This window comes from Panulirus ornatus, chromosome 57 (assembly GCF_036320965.1).
Source record: "Panulirus ornatus isolate Po-2019 chromosome 57, ASM3632096v1, whole genome shotgun sequence".
Classification (NCBI taxonomy): domain Eukaryota; kingdom Metazoa; phylum Arthropoda; class Malacostraca; order Decapoda; family Palinuridae; genus Panulirus; species Panulirus ornatus.
In genome coordinates, this window is record NC_092280.1 from 738,833 (window position 1) to 758,982 (window position 20,150).

General features: G+C 43.8%; 1 long non-coding RNA gene across 2 annotated transcripts; it reads left to right on the forward strand.

Annotated features, from left to right (window-relative positions):
• The first annotated feature begins 8,750 nt into the window (after positions 1-8,750).
• Positions 8,751-12,962, forward strand: LOC139766429 (uncharacterized). Of its 2 annotated transcripts, none has more exons than XR_011716899.1 (4): positions 8,751-8,968; positions 10,303-10,485; positions 11,035-11,320; positions 11,741-12,962. It is a non-coding gene; the product is annotated as an uncharacterized lncRNA (long non-coding RNA). The 2 variants fall into 2 exon arrangements; XR_011716900.1 differs by having other exon boundaries at positions 11,788-12,962.
• The last annotated feature ends 7,188 nt before the right edge of the window (positions 12,963-20,150 follow it).

Genomic DNA, 20,150 nt, shown 5'->3' on the forward strand with positions numbered 1-20,150 from the left:
CATCGGTGAAAGGTGCTAATGGGGAGGTAATATCAAGTACTGGTGATGTGAGAAGGAGATGGAGTGAGTATTTTGAAGGTTTGTTGAATGTGTTTGATGATAGAGTGGCAGTTATAGGGTGTTTTGGTCGAGGTGGTGTGCAAAGTGAGAGGGTTAGGGAGAATGATTTGGTAAACAGAGAAGAGGCAGTAAAAGCTTTGCGGAAGATGAAAGCCGGCAAGGCAGCGGGTTTGGATGGTATTGCATTGGAATTTGTTAAAAAAGGGGGTGACTGTATTATTGATTGGTTGGTCAGTTTAATCAATGTATGTATGACTCATGGTGAGGTGCCTGAAGATTGGCGGAATGCATGCATAGTGCCATTGTACAAAGGCAAAGGGGATAAAGGTGAGTGCTCAAATTACAGAGGTATAAGTCTGATGAGTATTCCTGGGAAATTACATGGGAGGGTATTGATTGAGAGGGTGAAAGCATGTACAGAGCATCAGATTGGGGAAGAGCAGTGTGGCTTCAGAAATGGTAGAGATTGTGTGGATCAGGTGTTTGCTTTGAAGAATGTATGTGAGAAATACTTAGAAAAGCAAATGGATTTTTATGTAGCATTTATGGATCTGGAGAAGGCATATGATAGCGTTGATAGAGATGCTCTGTGTAAGGAATTAAGAATATATGGTGTGGGAGGCAAGTTGCTAGAAGCAGTTAAAAGTTTTTATCGAGAATGTAAGGCATGTGTACGAGCAAGGAGAGAGGAAAGTGACTGGTTCTCAGTGAATGTCGGTTGTTTAATTAATTTATGGATGGGGTTGTTATGGAGGTGAATGCAAGAGTTTTGGAGAGAGGGGCAAGTATGCAGTCTGTTGTGGATGAGAAGGCTTGGTAAGTGAGCCAGTTGTTGTTCGCTGATGATACAGCGCTGGTGGCTGATTCGGGTGAGAAATTGCAGAAGCTGGAAACTGAGTTTGGTAAAGTGTGTAAAAGAAGAAAGCTGAGAGTAGATGTGAATAAGAGCAAGGCTATTAGGTACACTGGGGTTGAGGGACAAGTAAATTGGGAGGTAAGTTTGAATCGAGGAAAACTGGAGGAAGTGAAGTGTTTTAGATATCTGGGAGTGGATTTGGCAGCGGATGGAACCATGGAAACGGAAGTGAGTCACGGTGGGGGAGGGGGCGAAAGTTTCTGGGAGCGTTGAAAAATGTGTGAAACGCGGGCGCATTATCTCGGAAAGCAAAAATGGTTATCTTTGAAGGAATAGTGGTTCCACCAATGTTATATGATTGCGAGGCGTCTGCTATAGATAGAGTTGTGCAGAGGAGGATGGATGTGTTGGAAATGAGATGTTTGAGGACAATATGTGGTGTGAGGTGGTTTGATCGAGTAAGTTATGAAAGGGTAAGAGAGATGCGTGGTAATATAAGAGTGTGGCTGAGAGAGCAGAAGAGGGTGCCTTGAAATGGTTTGGTCACATGGAGAGAATGAGTGGGAATAGATTGGCAAAGAGGATATATGTGTCAGAGGTGGAGGGAAAGAGGTGAGGTGGGAGACCCAATTGGAGGTGGAAGGATGGAGTGAAAAAGATTTTGAGCGATCGGGGCCTGAACATGCAGGAGGGTGAAAGGCGTACCAGGAAAAGAATGAATTGGACAGATGTGGTATACCGGGATCGACGTGCTGTAAATGTATTGAACCAGGGCATGTAAAGCGTCTTGGGTAAACCCTGGAAAGTTTTATGGGGCCTGGATGTGGAAAGAGAGCTGTGGTTTCGGTGCATTATACATGTCAGCTAGAGACTGAGTGTGAACGAATGTGGCCTTTGTCTTTTCCTTGCGCTACCTCGTATATAGGTATGTATATGTGCGTGTGTGGACGTGTATGTATATACATGTGTATGTGGGTGGGTTGGGCCGTTCTTTCGTCTGTTTCCTTACGCTACCTCGTGCGTGTGTGTGTGTGTGTGTGTGTGTGTGTGTGTGTAGAACGGGAGACACTGGTGGAACACGTCCTATACACCATGATAAACAACCTAAGAGAAAGTATAAGTTAAGTGCAGCAACAAAGGAAGACCTGGTAGTAATGTCATATAGATCCTGCATGTGCCCGAGTGGTCTCCCCCCTCCACCAACACACCCTCCACCAAACTGTTTTATTTGTGCAAAATGAACATGTGGTGATATTGCCATTACAGAAGGGTATGTTGTCTCATGTAGTATGTTGAGACTATGAGGATTGCCAGGCTGGGGAAGTTGATGTGTGTATGTGGCTGTTCATGCAAGACACACACACACACACACACACACACACACACACACATACACACAATCCCTCAATATTCCACACACATTTCGCCCTCAATTTCCACATGCGTCTGCTCTGCCGCAGGGCAAATCATTCCACTTGAGGAGCTCGCCAGGATACGACCAAACAAACTCGGTACACGCGGCACGTCTTCCCTTTGTCACGCTCGCAAAAATTCCCGGCGTCGCTGAGGACAGCCGTAAGACTGTCCTCGGCGTCGTCGAGGACAGCCGTAAGACTGTCCCCGGCGTCGTCGAGGACAGCCATAAGACTGTCCCCGGCGTCGTCGAGGACAGCCGTAAGACTGTCCCCGGCGTCGTCGAGGACAGCCGTAAGACTGGTGCTTCCTTAGCGGCAGGTATCAACACACTTTCCGTCCTGCAAAAGTCAACAAACTGTGGCCTCGCGTGTCGTGATAAGAGGTAATGTTTCCACAGGATTTACGACGCCGGGTGCAACTTACTCCCTCTCGCTATCTCCGTTAATCCTGTCAATAGGAAACTTTGGTTATAATTCACCTCCAGGGCAAATACTATGCTGTATGGTCGATGACCGTACGATGGTGTGATGTGCAGCTTTCACTCATGTATGTATGATGGATGATGTACAAGCTTACATGTATGTATGATGGATGATGTACAAGCTTACATGTATGTATGATGGATGATGTACAAGCTTACATGTATGTAGTCTTGGTTTTATGATGTAAACAGACAGTGCTGAGGTTATAACAAAGGTCGAATGCTGTGGTAAATCATTCATATTTTCCGGGAAGATTTTTTGGGGGTTAGGTCTGTTGTTAGGGCTGTGTGTCTGTTGTCATGGCTGTGTGTCTATTCTGTTGTCGTTAGGGGGTCACAGTGGGGAGTAGAGGGCACGGATGTTCCCGTGGGAGTGAACAGTAAGTGAACCAGACTCCTGTGCAGTCTTTATTGCTTGCCGGGGAATCAAGTGCACGGTATACTCGAGCACGCATGCACTGGACGCCTTCATGTTAACCATAGAATAATTACAAATCCGGTCCCATAACCCAGGCTGATGGTAATTAAACGATAATGTTTTCACCGAGACGCGGAAGTCATCAGATGAATACATACCAAGACGTGGATTCGAACCTAAGCCGCGTGTTGAAGAGACACGAAACCGGATCACCATGCCCGGCCGCCCCTGCTCTCAGGCTTTCCTGAAACAAATCTGTTCTTCAGGAGACAAGTTATGTGTTGATACATTTTGCCTCCCACAGCTCATGTGAAAACATCCGAGTGGTTCTGGTCATCAACACAACATCACCAGACATCAAACAATGTACACAATCATTTCCCCGAACATGTTTCCAGAGGAACACAACGTTTACGAAGAAGAATCTGTCGAAGTGTATGAAGTTTTCATCCCGTGACGTGTTCCAGTCCCTGGCGTGTTCCAGCCCGTGACGTGTTCCAGTCCCTGGCGTGTTCCAGCCCGTGACGTGTTTCAGCCCCTGGCGTGTTCCAGCCAGTGACGTGTTCCAGAAGACGGGGTGACGTCTCCACCACACCTCTGGTGACACGTGCCACGTCTCTGGCTGACGTGGCTGACGTCGCTAACAGACCTCAGTTTGGAACTGAACACAGTTGGTTGGTTGGTTGGTTGGTTGGTTGGCTGTTTATCTGAGCTTTAGGCCTGTCAACTGTCAGGTTCTGAGTGCAGTCAAGGTCAAGTTACAACCATCAAGCAGAAAATCTTGAACTCCTTCTTCAAGTATTAACGATGATTCTAAGACGATATCATCTGCCTTTACTGTGTGTATGGGCTACAATAGTGGTGGTAGCTGGAAGTAAAGCCATGGAAATGAGTTCTGGGGCTGAGCTCATCCGTCCATGGTGCCCATGAGATGTATAATGTATATGAACTTCTCTCTCCAATATGGATGTCTTAATGAGTGTTCAGTAGCCTTATACCTAACGGTCATTCAGGCACGCGCAACCATTAGGCTAAGAACCTCAGAATTGCACATCACATTATGAGTTACAGGGAAAGTATTGACAACACGTTATGAGTTACTGAGGGATGTTGATATCAGATCATGAGTCCTTGGGGAGGTCCTACTAACAGATCATGAGTCACTTCAGGGGGGGGTGCATTTCAAGAAACTGTGCCGTATTATGTTGACGGGATCTTGGTTCATCATCATCATGCTGGCAGCAGATACGCGCAGTTATGAGACATGTTATAAATAGATCAATAACTCCAGTTACCTGCGTACAGAGTTACACCAAGTACCACCAAATCATCAGACTTTAGCATCAGCTTATATAAACGTTGGTTTATTCCGGGAATCTATCATTCTTTCTCCAGTCTTTCTCTCGCTACAATCAGGGTTTATCTCTCCCCCAACCCCCTGTGTGAGTGCTGCTTGTGACGGGAGTGGTGGCTGGCTGGGGACACCACTTACCACTCGGCCAACCGATACGATATGCAGTGAGGCGACGGAAAATACTGCCCTTCACATTATCAATGTCGACCTTCACCCCAGGGACTGAGGGACACACACAGGCAGGGTGAGGGAGGCATGTTACTCCGGTCTTGCTTAATGATGACGCTCTCTCTCTCTCTCTCTCTCTCTCTCTCTCTCTCTCTCTCTCTCTCTCTCTCTCTCTCTCTCTCTCTCAGTAATGCGAGGAAAGAGAATGGGTTTTATCTTCTTGCCCTTTCCCTGGTACTTTGATAAAGTAACACATTTCTGTCCGGAAAAAAATGGGAGCGTAGCAAAATATTGGAATCGAAAGAGAATGGTTGATCTTGGAATCTTTAACAAATATAAGGTTCAAAGTAGTGACACATCTAACCATGGTTGATAAAGATATCTTATCAGGTGAACATGGTTGATGAAGATAAGATATCAGGTGTAACACTGGGACCAGTACTGGCTTTAATACTGTTCATCATAATGATATTAGATAATGACACAGGAGTACTTTCTCTCCCACCCCACCGTTCCCCGGACACTGAGGCCCCTGGACACTGAAGGATCCTTCTGGACCCCATACTTCCTCCTTGGAACCCCCAGTCCTCAGACACTTACAACGTTCCAGCAGTTATCCCTGCAACATTCCAGTTGTCAACCCTGATGACTGGAAAAACACCTCCTCCTTCTAAACGTAGAATGAAAGTCATGATATGATATTGACAGGTGGAAGGACGATCACATAAAGCAGAGGCCTCAAAAAAAAAAAAAAAAAACACTAATTCCAGTGTGATGTAAGTCCTCCGACCTTATTAGTTTTTAAGGCTAGTAACACTCCTCTCAGTCGTCGGTGTCATAAGGCTGGTTACCTCATTCAAACCAATGTCAAAAAGGACAATGATGACTTACAATCTGTGTGTCTTCCTTACTGAAGTGTCCATCCGTTAGTACGGCAGTGGACGGCACTACCAGCGGAGGAGACAGTTCACAATGCTGGGTGTAAATGTTAGAGGAAGTGGAGCCCTCTGTATCCCATGGGCCCCAGTCCCACACCGTGGACTAGGGACAGAACTCAGTGCATGGGTTGTTGGCTGACTCAACAACGGAGAGCAACGTGGAGTTTTAATTGGCTGAGCATGACGAGTGGTGTACCTCAGGGGGTCAGTCCTTGGCTCAGTTCTTTACATGATATACAATGATGATCTTGAATTGGGTCTTGAATTAGACATCTCCAAATTAGGGGGTTGAACCGTGGGTGAGCAAGACTGTGAAATAATTCAAAGACATCTTAACCCACTAACAACGTTCTCTGACAAAGAGGAGATGAAATTTGACGTTGACATGTAACGTTCTGCACTCTGGAGATATGAACACTACAGACAACTATAAAACATTCAGAAATTCGCTAACAAGGAAAGGACCTTGACGTATACATAAGCAACAATGTGGTTTATGCTAAACCGGGTGTAACAACAAGTAAAAAAAAAAATATATATATATATATATATATATATATATATATATATATATATATATATATATATATATATATGTGTGTGTGTGTGTGTGTGTGTGTGTGTGTGTATTAAATTCTATGTGCCTTAGAGAAAACTTGCTCCCAGCTTACACAAAATAGTGTATAGATGTAAGCAATGAATTAAAACATGTGTCTAAAATACATCAAGGAGCATTGACGGAAAAACACAACAAACAGTACTGACATTCTAAGTCCACATTTTGAATACAGTATTCAGTTCTACTCTCCTGCCTGCAGAGAGGATGAGGGAGAACTTGAGCAAGTATAAAGAAGCGCTACAAAAATGATTCCAACTCTGAGAAACCTACAATATGAACAGATATTAAGATTACATCTCTTTTATCCTCAGAAACTTAGGCTGATGGGGACTTTATAAAAAAAATTCTAAACTCTAAATGAATTTGACCGTCTAAATAATAAAGTTTTATTTAAGGTAGAGAGCAATACAATCACTAAAACAATAGAAACCTAGAGGAAAAATATTCAATACGGACTAAGAAAATAGAATTTCAAATGAAATTGTCGAATACTGAAACAAGTCAACGTCAAACGTTGTTAATGAAAAAACACTTAATACCTTCAGAACCGTTTGCACAAATATTTTATTGGATCAGGTGATGTATATATATATATATGCATATATCCCTGGGGATAGGGGATTAAGAATACTTCCCACGTATTCCCTGCGTGTCGTAGAAGACGACTAAAAGGGGAGGGAGCGGGGGGCTGGAAATCCTCCCCTCTCGTTTTTTTTTTTTTTTTCCAAAAGAAGGAACAGAGGGAGCCAGGTGAGGATATTCCAAAAAAGGCCCAGTCCTCTGTTCTTAACGCTACCTCGCTAACGCGGGAAATGGCAAATAGTTTAAAAGAAAGAAAGATATATATATATATATATATATATATATATATATATATATATATATATATATATATATATATATATATATATGATAATAGTATGAAGGTGAGATTGCACCTCAGTAGTTCATACAGTTTCATTTAATATGTAATTATTCTATACATATGGCACGACATGTTTCGTGGAGACAATCCACCTCGTCATCAGGTGCAAGTACTTAACAAAGTTATTTAAATCCCAACATCACACTTGAGTCCCGCCTTCCAGCACCAATTTGTACAGACCAACCACTGTCCGCTTTGTCTGGCAGTAACCGTTGAAAGGGAGAGTGAGTAAGTGGGGTCATGTGGCGGGGGTTGACCTTGTAGCTGGGTGTGTCTTGAAATTTTTTTATGTTTTCGTGTTTTGTCAATTGTCTCATAATGATTTGGTTAATGCTAGGATGGGCTTTAAAATTGCCTGGGAACAAATCAAGGTTCTTATTCTCAACATTTAAGACAGATTCAATCATCCAAATATCAAAACTTTAATCAATAATCATCCGAAAGTCTGGTTTAGATACGTGGATAATATGTGATCCTTGTGGCCATCCTGCCAGGATTGTGATGTTTTCTTTAATGAATTAAATAACATCCAACCTACCATCAAATTCAAGATGGAATGGGAAAGACAATGCAAACAGCCCTTTCCTGATTTGTTGATAAATAGAGAATCTGATCATTTATCCTTTAAAATCTGCAGGAAGCCTACCAACTCTGGGAGTTATAGTCATCATTTCTCAGTACATGATTCTTCTATAAAAATGCCTGTAGTTATGTTTATGTTTTTTAAGAGCACTGCGGAAATGTGATCCCATAGGCCTGTTAGATGAGTGTAATCATATAAGACGCATCTTCAGGCAGTTATATTATCCCATTTGGTTTGTGAACAAAGCTTAGTGAAAAGCTAGGAAGATATTTTATGCTTATTGTAACAAAAATGCGACAAATAAGGACAAGTCTAAATGTTTACTGTTGCCCTATTCTCCCAACTTAGCTAATCTATGTTCTAAAAAATAGTGCTTGCAATGTTGCTTTCCAGTACAAGAACACCATCAGCAACACCTTAATGAATAGTAGGCCAAATCATGCAACACTTGGGAGTGTTTACGCCGTCAAATCCAAGGCATGTAAAGACATTTATATCGCCACGCCGGAAAGAACTGTAACGGAGAGGTGTTATTGGCACCGTCATGCAGTACGCAGGGATGACCACAAAAATGCGATCGCTAAACATTTTCATGAAAATGATCACCCTGGCCATAGATCTTGAAAATCCCGTTATTCTATACCCCTCTGCTGATTATGCCACACGTAACGTCATTGAATCTGTCTTAATTGCTAATACTAAGAACTTTAATTTGTCCCCAGGCAATTTTAAAGCCCATCCTAGCATTAACCAAATCATTATGAAAGAAATGACAAAACACGAAAACATAAAAAAGAAGTTGTTCAAGACACACTCGACTACCCAGGTCAACCCCCGCCACGTGGCCCCCTTTAATCACTCTTCCTTACAACGGTTACTGCCAGACAAAGCGGACAGTGGTTGGTCTGTACAGATTGGTGCTGGACGGCGGGACTCAAGTGTGATGTTGGGATTTAAATAACTTTGTTAAGTACTGGAACCTGATGATGAGGTGGATTGTCTCCACGAAACATGCTGTATCACATGTACAGAAAAGTTACATGTTAAGATTGTATGAACTGAAGTGCGATTTTACCTTCATATATATATATATATATAGTACAGAGAAAGAGGGCAATATGTGCAGGAATCGATTGAAGCAATTCGACAAGTAATTATCGTCTTCAAGCTTTCTGGAAATATTCTGCAACGTTGTTGATGATCTCTTTACTGGATAGGATATTCATTTTGATGTGGTGGGGAGGGGAAGAAGTAACAATTGGCTGCTTATTGATGATATTTATTTGTTTATCAGTATCATCTGCTGGAGGAATGGTTAGTGGTTTGTGGTGCCTTACGAGGATCAACAGTAACGTTTAGTGATTAATAATTTCTTAACTAGTTGTATGAGTTCTCTTCTGCGTGATACTAATTGATTACCCACAGTTATATGTAGGATAATATATGTTGATTACTGGTTAATACATTTTAACTGCTAGTTGATACATGTTAACTGCTAATTTATACACGTTAACTGCAGCTTAATACATGTTAACTGCTAGTTGATATATGTTAACTGCGAGTCGATAAATGTTAAGTACTAGTTGATACATGTTAATTGCTAGTTGATACATGTTACCTGTTAGTTGATATAGCTTATCTCTTGATAATGTTAATCATGAGCCTAGATCAGCCACTGTGAACTGCGGGGCAAGACCATGCTCCACAACCTTCACCTGAGGTCGGCTCTCGTAATTATTCAAGACACAAAGGAGCCTACTGACAATTACTCTCAGTACGCATTACCCCACAGGGGTTGAGTAATTAGGATAATGCCAGGAGACGATGGGACGGGAGACAGCGGTGTGGGAGGGGAGGAGTCAGCTGGAACAGGGCGCTGTCATAAGAGCAGGATGACTTGGGAATCATGTCTGAAGTGCGAAAGTTGCGAGTAAGTTGAAAATTGATGGAAAGGTGGGGATGGTAGTGGTAATGATGGTGGAGATGGTAGTGGTAATGATGGTGGAGATGGTAGTGGTAATGATGGTGGGGATGGTAGTGGTAATGATGGTGGAGATGGTAGTGGTAATGATGGTGGGGATGGTAGTGGTAATGATGGTGGAGATGGTAGTGGTAATGATGGTGGAGATGGTAGTGGTAATGATGGTGGAGATGGTAGTGGTAATGATGGTGGGGTAGGTAGTGGTAATGATTCCATAGCTTCATCATATATCAACTGATCCTAAACTTGTCTGTCTGAATGACCACCGCCAGCAGTCACCATCGGACGACTGTGTTTACAAAGGTGAAAATAATTTGCGACTATGGTCCAAGATCCAACATGGAAGCTTCTGAAGGAGACTAAGAACACCTTGCGGTAGAAGCAGCTCTTCAATTCCCATCACTGATTCTGATGTTAAAAGCTTTACCTCACAGGGCAGTGTGTTTTCTCCCCTTCTGTTTTTCATTATGTTCATCTGGTATTGACTTCTACCCTCATTTCAGCCGCCTGCCCTTTGCCTCCACCGCCAGAATTACTACTGAAACTTCAGCAACACAACCCCGAAAGCTACACAAGCTTTGAGCGACGCTGAAAGTGCAGACCAGTTCTCATATCACCACTAAGATCTAGTCAGATCCTCCCATATCCCCGCTCTACAATGAATTAATGCAATACATTGCACACCAGTAAGTATCGAATTTTCATTCAGTAAGGATTGTGAGAGCCTCATGGGAAGATAAACATGTGCTTTCCATATCTCGGCATAAGTTGCCTGAAACAACAAGATCATAGAACTCACTGTCCTATTTTCTTAGGATTTTCCTTGTTTTCATTGTACTAAGCATGGGAAACAGATTATGGCATAGCTCAGAGCACTGGTCATGCAGTGTTATTGACATATTGTTTACTTCTTATATCGCTACTGTACGTAGAATCCTTTTCTGCGAGATTATCATTGGACGATATATGCAAATGATTATTATGTATCACGGAAGATGACTGCGCACTATTTTTAGAGATGATTACAAATCATAAATACACAACAAACAGTTCATGACCTGGCAGGTAACACAAGTACAGTGTAGGAGCTGCAGATGGTCACCTCAACCTTCCATCTCGTACAATCTCCTCTCACTTCTCAAAGTGTTTTCAGGGATACTCCTACACTCACTTTATGAAAATATATTTTCTAACAATAGTCCTAAAATCTCTTTATCGTCTTATCCCTAACACAGAGGCATCAACAGCCAGCCGCCTCTAGTCTTCAACACTAGTGTCTCCACACTAGCGCCTCACCACACTAGCGCCTCACCACGCTAGTGTCTCACCACGCTAGTGTCTCACCACGCTAGTGTCTCACCACACTAGCGCCTCGCAACATCAGCGCCTCACCACACTAGTGTCTCACCACACTAGTGTCTCACCACACTAGCGCCTCGCAACATCAGCGCCTCACCACGCTAGTGTCTCACCACACTAGTGTCTCACCACACTAGCGCCTCGCAACATCAGCGCCATGAGGTATAGCATTCATTTCATGTGTTGGTTGACTTGTTATGTACGTTTAGGTTAGAAACGTTTCACATTTTCTTGTTCTCTCTTCTCGTATATTCTTCCTCCTCTTTTTGTTTGTGTTCCTTTTGCACAACGCGTTTTTTTTTTTCATTCACTAGTCATCTCTCTCTCTCTCTCTCTCTCTCTCTCTCTCTCTCTCTCTCTCTCTCTCTCTCTCTCTCTCTCTCTCTCTCTCTCTCTCTCTCTCGTCCTCGCTTCCATTCTCCACACCACTATGTTATGTGTGTGTGTGTGTCAGACCTGAACATCTCCCTCACCACAATGGACACTCGCTTAATCTCTCTCACATAACTCGCCCGCACCAAGCTAACCGCTGACTTTAATTGTTGCAATTATAATCTAAATCCATGTAATAATTACCAACAGAATAATTAATGATGAGAGGCAATTACCCGCCGGTACACCACCTTCAGCAGCCTGGCCAGGGAAGACAGCAGCCTGCGACTGATGGCTCGTCCACACCCGTGGTCCACGTCCTCCTCCACACCCGTGGTCCAGGTCCTCCTCCACACCCGTGGTCCAGGTCCTCCTCCACACCCGTGGTTCAGGTCCTCCTCCACACCCGTGGTTCAGGTCCTCCTCCACACCCGTGGTTCAGGTCCTCCTCCACACCCGTGGTTCAGGTCCTCCTCCACACCCGTGGTTCAGATCCTCCTCCACACCCGTGGTTCAGATCCTCCTCCACACCCGTGGTCCAGGTCCTCCTCCACACCCGTGGTTCAGGTCCTCTTCCACACTTTGACCCTGACGACCCCTCATCTAGGTCAGACCACAGCGAACGGCCACAGACTGCCTGAGGCTTAACTAGAAGCCCATTATTGATGTAGGAATCCACTTAAGGACCACGACCTTTGGTTGTCGAAGTCATCTTCCACATGAGAACCCAGAGCTACCAGTCGTCGACCACATGAGAACCCAGAGCTACCAGTCGTCGACCACATGAGAACCCAGAGCTACCAGTCGTCGACACATGAGAACCCAGAGCTACCAGTCGTCGACCACATGAGAACCCAGAGCTACCAGTCGTCGACCACATGAGAACCCAGAGCTACCAGTCGTCGACCACATAAGAACCCAGAGCTACCAGTCGTCGACCACATGAGAACCCAGAGCTACCAGTCGTCGATCACATGAGAACCCAGAGCTACCAGTCGTCGACCACATGAGAACCCAGAGCTACCAGTCGTCGATCACATCAGAACCCAGAGCTACCAGTCGTCGACCACATGAGAACCCAGAGCTACCAGTCGTCGAGACCATCCCACAAGAAAGTACCTACCATATGAAGTATGACCTACCAGTCATCATGGTCGTCCTACCATATGAAGTATGACCTACCAATTATCAAGGTCGTCATCCACCTGACTCACCGTGAAAGAGGCAGCACCAACACCGTGCATCGGTCGTGGCTCACAACGACCTGTTCCCCACAGCAGTAACGACCCAATTGCGTGTTGGGCCAGAACCACGGTGAATGTAGTTAGCATTACACTCGACGAGCTGCCCCCTCGTTACGGGCTGGTGTACCTTGTTCATGCTTAACCACCGTTATAAAGGCAATGTTCTGATACCCATCAGCTTGATTAAACCTTTCAACAAAGCTTTTCTTTCCTCCCATCAAATAATCTGACCATGCTAGCGCCTTCCGCCATGTTCTACGGCTTATATCAGCAGCTAAGGGGAGAGTGATGGCCGGTTTACTGTATAGCCACAACAGTTGGTAATGGGAGTCTGCAATGTGACTGTGAACCATTTATGAATCTCATCTATTGATCAGTTACAGAGGAACACGTGTACGTATGTACTGTAATAGGTCATGTGTGTACAACACACAGATCACTACCAACACCATCAAACGTCATCAAAGATAACTCTGAGGAGAAACAAGATCACATCTCAGCAAAGTTTGTCTCAAGATCTACAGTAAATCTGGAAAGATAAAACAATCAAATATTACCGACGTAAAGGTAAATAGAACACGTTTTGTCTTACCACAAGAGTCTACGTGAGTTAATGGGAGGCTCCACAGTGGCAACTACCAACACTACACAGAATACCTTTATCAACATTGTATGGAAGGCTGGAAGCAGAGGAGGTCTTCTCCATACAGGGATGGTCTTTACCTCGACATTTACCTTTATGGATAATTAAGAGTGTAAACATGGAAAAAGAAAAGACAACAAAAATAATACCACCAAGAGTTATCTTGTTGTGGCTTCCGGTTATTATTGGATTAGACATTATGGGTTTGTGTGTCTCGTTGTTTGTGACGTGTGTCTGGCTGTGAGGTAAGTACGGTGCGAATCTGCTGAACCTCACTCATGATTACATCGACTTAATCATGCTTCCAGCATCATAGTTTTGGAATATAGTCCAGGAACTTGAGTGGCAGGTATATAGTCCAGGGAACTTGAGTGGCAGGTATACAGTCCAGGGAACTTGAGTGGCAGGTATATAGTCCAGGGAACTTGAGTGGCAGGTATACATTCCAGGGAACTTGAGTGGCAGGTATATAGTCCACAGAAATTATCTCAGGAGAGTGTAGATAATATGGAGAGGCTGGGTAAGATAAGGGAGGCAGTGTGATCTGACGAACAGTTTGATAATGATGATCTGCATCTTGGTATAGCATCGTACACATTAGGTAGAGAGATCTAGCACCATACAATTCCTCTACCCATACACCTAGCTCTCCTGATACACCTGTACACCTCACACATAAACCTCCGCCCACACAGCCTTCTACTACACGTACCACCACACTCCTCACACAATACTCCACTTACACAGTGTTACTATCATCACAACAAACCCACTAATAAACTTTCCATACATCCAGTTCTCACGACAGAAAACAAAACCAACTTAAACACTCTACGCACATAGCTCTCTCGCTGCATCCAACGGACCCAACAAAGATCATCCACAGATACATAACCTCAGCACAAACAAGGCTCCACACATAACCTCAGCACACACAAGGCTCCACACATAACCTCAGCACACACAAGGCTCCACACATAACCTCAGCACACACAAGGCTCCACACATAACCTCAGCACACACAAGGCTCCACACATAACCTCAGCACACACAAGGCGCCACACATAACCCCAGCACACACAAGGCTCCACACATAACCTCAGCACACACAAGGCTCCACACATAACCTCAGCACACACAAGGCTCCACACATAACCCCAGCACACATAAGGCTCCACACATAACCCCAGCACACACAAGGCTCCACACATAACCCCAGCACACATAAGGCTCCACACATAACCCCAGCACACACAAGGCTCCACACATAACCTCAGCACACACAAGGCTCCACACATAACCCCAGTACACATAAGGCTCCACACATAACCCCAGCACACACAAGGCTCCACACATAACCTCAGCACACACAAGGCTCCACACATAACCCCAGCACACATAAGGCTCCACACATAACCCCAGCACACACAAGGCGCCACACATAACCTCAGCACACACAAGGCTCCACACATAACCTCAGCACACACAAGGCTCCACACATACACGTTGGACGCACACCAAACTCGTCCTGCTGAGAGAAAATTAGGACACTGTTTCCGTAATGGTAAATGTAAACACAATTTTCAGCCACTGACTTGGTAAACTGTGGAACTCGCGTGACAACATACTGTTTGTCGCTAAGTTTATGGCGCTCGAAACTTGGTCCTTATAGTGTCCATGTTAACTTCGTTACAAGTCAACATTAAGTTGGCCTCTGCTTTATGCAAGAGGTAATTCAGGGAAGACGTTTTTGATACATATATATATATATATATATATATATATATATATATATATATATATATATATATATATATATATATATATATATATACGAATAAAGTGTATATGAACGCGCACCTTCATAGAAAGGTGCGCGTTCATATACACTTTATTCGTATTCATATAACTCCGCGTTGTACAGTCAGGTTCGGTAAAACGCTATCAGCTGGCTATGTGTTCTGTTCGGAAACAACCGATAGACCCCGTTGCTCACCATTGTGAGACGAAGGGTATTCGAGTACTTAGTATTTCGAATATTTGTTTCCTATTATACAGTCCCTTAGCCTAGCGGTTAGCATGCCTGCCTCTTGCACAAGGGGTCCCAGGTTCGATCCTGGCTGTTGGAGCTTTGTATGGAGGAAGTAAAGTGTTTTAGATATCTGGGAGTGGATCTGGCAGCGGATGGAACCATGGAAGCGGAAGTGGATCATAGGGTGGGGGAGGGGGCGAAAATCCTGGGAGCCTTGAAGAATGTGTGGAAGTCGAGAACATTATCTCGGAAAGCAAAAATGGGTATGTTTGAAGGAATAGTGGTTCCAACAATGTTGTATGGTTGCGAGGCGTGGGCTATGGATAGATTGTGCGCAGAAGGATGGATGTGCTGGAAATGAGATGTTTAAGGACAGTGTGTGGTGTGAGGTGGTTTGATCGAGTAAGTAACGTAAGGGTAAGAGAGATGTGTTGAAATAAAAAGAGCGTGGTTGAGAGAGCAGAAGAGGGTGTTTTGAAATGGTTCGGGCACATGGAGAGAATGAGTGAGGAAAGATTGACCAAGAGGATATATGTGTCGGAGGTGGAGGGAACGAGGCGAAGTGGGAGACCAAATTGGAGGTGGAAAGATGGAGTGAAAAAGATTTTGTGTGATCGGGGCCTGAACATGCACGAGGGTGAAAGGAGGGCAAGGAATAGAGTGAATTGGATCGATGTGGTATACCGGGGTTGACGTGCTGTCAGTGGATTGAATCAGGGCATGTGAAGCGTCTGGGGTAAACCATGGAAAGCTGTGTAGGTATGTATATTTGCGTGTGTGGACGTATGTATATACATGTGTATGGGAATGGGTTGGGCCATTTCTTTCGTCTGTTTCCTTGCGCTACCTCGCAAACGCGGGAGACAGCGACAAAGCAAAAAAAGAAAAGAATATATATATATATATATATATATATATATATATATATATATATATATATATATATATATATATATATATATATATGGCATCCTAGGGGAACAACACGTGTATGGTACCCAAGGGATAGATCCCAACCTTGACTACCTTCTCTGCGGGTCACAATGAGAAATCACCAGTTGTAACAATGGTTCAGTCGTTAACGGACAGGTTTTATCTCAGTCAAAATGTTCAAGAATTTCAACCAAGCTGCACCCGATGACGTAAGGTCAGGAATTAAACTGTAGTTGTGGGGTGAATAGTTTACTGGAGAGTGAGTGTGACGTGTGAATGTATGGTATAAGGGTTAAAACTTTATAATTTACGAAGTATGGATGGGAGAGGTCAAGTTGGATATGCCCAGCGGTTAAGTTAGGTTGTGTTCACTGCTAACCAAGATCTCAGGTCTGACCCTCCCTTCCAACTCTGACAGTCATTCTTCAGTTTATCTGGGATGATTTTGTTCATCTGGAAACACTATACGGAAGTGTCTTCTCTGTTTCTCTTATATGTCAATGGCGTACTGAGGCATTTAATGGTTTCACATTATTATACAATTTAGTTATCCACTTGAAACTTTAAATGTGAACGATTTCTTTTAGGTTCCCGAAATCTGACAGGTTTTGGTTGTGATATACAGATAAAACAGAAAAGATATCATAGAATAAAGAGATAGAGCACATGTCATAAAAATATCAGGCGAAACTTATTTTTCTCATTAAGTATGTGTGTTATACAGACAGACAACCTACCACATGTTTACAGGCAAACAATAGATCACAAGGTAGTCTACACGTTACGTAAACTTGCAATCATTTAGTACAGTTTTGATCAACGCAGAAATATGGATCCAGTAATTTTGTTTTTTGTGAGTAAATGAACAGATAATAAGGCAACCATGCGAGCATTAGGTAACGTGGAAACACAGTGCAGGGAAGGAGAAACTTTGTTATAACTTGTTGTTATTGATGTACCTCATGATGACATGTACCAGTGGTACGCGAGAACCGGCCACCTAGTACTACTGCCACTAGTGTTACACGTACACCAACCAGATGGTGTCACTCTCAGAGGTACACAACCAGATGGTGTCACTCTCAGAGGTACACAACCAGATGGTGTCACTCTCAGAGGTACACAACCAGATGGTGTTACTCACAGAGGTACACAACCAGATGGTGTCACTCTCAGAGGTACACAACCAGATGGTGTCACTCTCAGAGGTACACAACCAGATGGTGTCACTCTCAGAAGCCTGAGCTTCATCTTTATGTTCGGGAATGTTGATGTTTTACACACATTTCTCCACGTTAAGTACAGTCATAAACCCGACCATTATTTACTGCATCGTATTGCACTCTGTTAAACTTGACCAAGACGTCAACAATTGAGGCACAGGAGACTAGCACATCCTCTCACCATTCCAGTCTGTCTGCAGGGAGAAGTATGGCGGGGTGATGCACAGGGTGCGACCTGAGGCATGACCTGAACTCGACTTGCGTCTTCACGTCGCCCTCCGTCTTCAAGTCGACTTCCGATCTCAAGTCGACGTGCGACCTCACGTAGACTTACGTCCTCACGTTGACTCGTTCTTCCGCACGACAGCACTTGACAACCGTGCCATCAGGCTCCGGATGTTGGTGGCAGGGTTTGTGTACGTGTCTCTTGGGTAATGTTTCACCCGCCTTCATAATAAAAGGCTTCGTTGTTTGTCCTGTGAAATTAAATGAACGGGATTCCCTGCGTCAGGTTGCCGTACACGTCTGGTTATTTTCACTTCTGAGGAGGAGGAAAGCTGAGTGACCCCTCAACGATATTGATATTTTAAATGATGATTTACTTAGACGGTCTGAGGAGATGTGTCACCGACCTCATGAGAGAAGGTGATGTACGAGATGAGGGTATCACTCGAGAAGAAGTGGAGATCAGGCGTTAGATGATATATGGGTGTAAGGCATAAGAAAGGATGAGGGAAGGACACAAAGCTGTACATCTGAACAGTGCAAAAGCTGAGGTAGATTGTAAGGCGAAGACGCAGTCATAATCTTAGCAGAAGATAATAGCTGGGTAGACATGGAGAATGTGTTATGGCGTTAAGTAAAAGGATAAATGGATTCTAGGTAATACATCATATTGTAGAAGTGTAGTGGATCATGCAAGTCAGTGGACATCATAGAGAGGTTTAGGGAGCATATTGTACATACAGGAGATGCATACATGACTGTACATAAGCAGTTCCTAGAAGATCTAACAGGAAAAGAAGATATGTGTATCACAGATAATCAATGTCTGTATGACTTACAGGCTGCCTATCTACATCTACCTGGCAATGTCTGTATGACCCACAGGCTGCGTATCTACAACTACCTAACGATGCCGATGATATGAGAGATGACTTCATGAAACAAACCGTGAGAGTAATTTGTGTCCCACATGAGTCATGTGGCGCCTCCCGCTACAAGTTAGTGTGTCATCACTGTCTTTATCAAAGTTTGGGAACCTGAGATAACTTTAGCAGTGAGGGAGAGGCACCCAGCACCAGGGGCCACGCCCTCAACACCTTACCTTCATCCTCACTCCCCAAATTCTCTATTTCTCCTCCTTTGACTTGCTTCTCTTCTTACCGCCATTTCACCCTTTGATACATACACACACACATATACATAAATATATATATATATATATATATATATATATATATATATATATATATATATATATATATATATATATATATATATATAATGTCCTTTTCCCTAACTTATGAAAATGATTGTTGACAAGAGCGAGCAGCTTGGATGATACACTGTTCAGTGTGAGTGAGGATGATTATATCATATACACTGAGGAAATAACGCCAGTATCCAACACCTGAGATTCCTACTGTGTTGGTGTAAGTAGCACAATGATGAAGGGAACATTGAATGAGTCCCCGGGGGCCAGCCAAGCTGTGGCTGGTGTGTGGCTCTGCCAGGTACAGTACCCAACAGCCTGATTTATCAACTATTCAATGATACACTGTAGTCCCGGACTGAGGTGCGGGGTCACGCCTGATCCTCTCTATATATCACGTCAGGTAGATTAATTCTAATTTGTAATCTATATCAACAGCTAAATTACCTCAAATATTATTCAGAATTATTATACCAGTGTACTGGATGACATTAATATGCTGGAGGTGATATGTTATTCATTACACCTGAAAACTCGTCACCAAAACATAGATTATGTCATGTGAATCATACGTCATGCAGCAGCATGATTCCGAGGCCAACTGCCTCACCCATGACCATTCTGAACGACAACTGGCCTGAGACGACCTTCCTGAACGACCTCTCTTCTGGAACGATAATCCTGAACGACAAGTGTCGTGTGACGACCTCCATAAACATGTGTCCAGTACGACCACCATGAACATGTGTCCAGTACGACCACCATGAACATGTGTCCAGTACGACCACCATGAACATGTGTCCAGTACGACCTCCATGAACATGTGTCCAGTACGACCACCATGAACATGTGTCCAGTACGACCACCATGAACATGTGTCCAGTACGACCACCATGAACATGTGTCCAGTACGACCTCCATGAACATGTGTCCAGTACGACCACCATGAACATGTGTCCAGTACGACCTCCATGAACATGTGTCCAGTACGACCACCATGAACATGTGTCCAGTACGACCACCATGAACATGTGTCCAGTACGACCACCATGAACATGTGTCCAGTACGACCTCCATGAACATGTGTCCAGTACGACCACCATGAACATG